The 2,275-nt window shown below is 50.3% G+C and overlaps 1 protein-coding gene across 1 annotated transcript in view; it reads right to left on the bottom strand.

Moving 5' to 3' along the window:
• The window catches only part of ANO2 (anoctamin 2), a 403,174-nt gene that overhangs the window by 21,273 nt on the left and 379,626 nt on the right, over positions 1-2,275 (bottom strand). The gene's annotated exons all lie outside the window — the stretch shown is intronic.

The raw sequence follows: 2,275 nt of genomic DNA, 5'->3' as shown, positions 1-2,275 counted from the left end.
GGGCTGGTTGCAGGGAGACTCCCAGCTCCCGGTGCTCCTTAGTCCAGGTCCAGGCGCAGCCGATGCATTTCCCGAGGTGGTGCGTGGCGTTGTGGGCTCGGCTCCACAGCGAGGCAAAATCCTTGCCGTCTCGGCTGAACTCGCCCTCCAGCAAGCTGCTGAGGAAGGTGGCCAAGTCTTGTCAGGTAGGCTGCCTTGTTATCCTCTTGCGGGCAGTCTCCTCGAGGGGGCTGGTGGCGATAATACTTACCATTGCATCCAGGCAGGTCACGAGGCGGAAGGCGTGGGTGACCACCGCGATATCGCAGAGGTCTCCCATGCGGGGGACGCTGGTGCCTCCCTGCCGGTAGGGGACGTACAGGACCTCGTTGCTGGCCCGTAGTGGCAGGTGCAGCCATTTCTTGAGCAGCTGCCGGATCTTGGTGTCCGCCTTCTTGAGGGGGGTCTTGGAGATGAGGAAGGTGTTCACCGCATTTATCTTCTGCCAGGGGGCCAGCAGGGATCGGTCCAGTTTGTGGGCGTCCTGCACGATCCTGTTGATGGTCTCCTCTGGCATCTGCTTGGCCTGGTGGCCAGCAGGCGTCCCCAGGTGGCAGTAGGCCTCGCCGTCGTGCAGGTGCTTCATCACCTGGCCCTGGATCATTAGGGTGGATATGTCTGAATAAAGGATGGTGCCTCTGTACTCCAGTGAGGAAGGCACTGCCCTATAAGGAGAGACTCTGGGCTTTCAGTTCCTGCCCCCAGGCCTGTGTGAATTTTACATTACGCAGGCATTGGTCTAAAAACAGAGATACCTCAGCCTCTGGAACCAGAACCGGGGACATCTCTCCCTTCCTCTCATGGCTGGGGGACAGGAGGCCCATTGGAATCACTGGGCTACAGAACCATGCTTTCTCTTGCCTTCTGTCGTTCTGGTTGCTTGACTCCTGCACTTTTATCTTCCCAGAGGCCCAGCTTCCACAGAAGGAGTGAAGCGTGCCTCACTAAGCCTACCCTATAACCTGATGGGTAGGACTCTCTCATGAAAATCAGCAAATGTGAGGAAGATCTAAAGCCCAGACCTTCCATTTCCTAGGTGGATACTTTAACTACCAACCAATGGGCTAAGATATGGGCAGCGACATTTCCATTAGCACCATTTTGGAGCTGTCACAGATGACAGTTGTGTGCTCCACACATGCCTACCAGATTAGGTCAATCTGGGTATATAGGCAACTCCCCTGTAGTAAACTGGATTGAAATGGAGTTTAGGTGCAAGTTAAATAATACCAGTTGGTGATTTCAGTTGTGAGTGGAAGAATGTGATTCTAGCCCCAAGACAGGTAAGGGTACAAGGCCCAAAGACCTGAGCTAGGAGTCTTCAGTACAGCAAGCCCTGGAGCTACTTTGACTGGAACTAATGGCCATCATCATGGATCAAAGGAAAATGGCTGATAGTATAGCCAATAAGTGTACAAAAGCAACAGAGGTAGCACAAATCACCTTTGTGTAGTAAAATAAACTGCAAAGGGCAAACTCCCAAAGTCATCAAAAGAGCAAACCATATCACAAGGTCTCCTGCTTCCTGAGGGATTCCAAGACAGATATTAGGCATTGTTACAAGGCTGTTGGACATGGATTAAGTAAACCAGAAGCAGTAGTTGTAGATGACCAAAACAGAAAAGGGAGAGAGGAAGAGAGCGAGCCTCTCCTTGGGTACAGCACAGGCTAGCGGGGCTTACTTTGCAACTGCTAAGTAACCACCCTGCCTTTGGGCTGTGTGCTCCTCCCACTGCTCAGGGAAACAGGGTTTCGTGCACATTTTTGTGAATAAGCAGGTTTACCTGAATAATACATCCTTGTCAGCAATTTGCCATCTGAATACAAATCATCCCATAAGGGACAAATCTCAGCTTTCCATTCTGCCTAAAGAGCAACACTAAAGGGTTCCCTGTCTAAAAAAAGACAATTCTGAAGTGGATCACATCAGTTTTGAAGCAGAGAAAAACATGGTGAAAATTAAGGGGAAAACTGAACCCTATAAGGGAAAAAAATATTGTTCTAATTAGGTCCTTTAAAAAAAAAAAGAAAAGGGAAAGTTCTGATCCTGCTCACATAGTTGTCAATGGTGGGGTTTTGTCCTTCATTTGGTACGAAATAGCATATGTAGATGAAACAGGGGCCTTAAACTGAAGTGGTGGGGTTTTAAACCCCCCGCTTCAATTTAGGGCCCTTTAAACCCCCATGTCGTTCATACACCCTGCACTTACCTGCCTCTCCAGTGGCGGGGAGGGGA

The sequence above is a fragment of the Gavialis gangeticus genome, unplaced genomic scaffold (assembly GCF_001723915.1).
Source record: "Gavialis gangeticus isolate Ggan-Ray unplaced genomic scaffold, GavGan_comp1, whole genome shotgun sequence".
Lineage (NCBI taxonomy): Eukaryota > Metazoa > Chordata > Crocodylia > Gavialidae > Gavialis > Gavialis gangeticus.
This window is presented reverse-complemented; position numbering and strand designations above follow the sequence as displayed.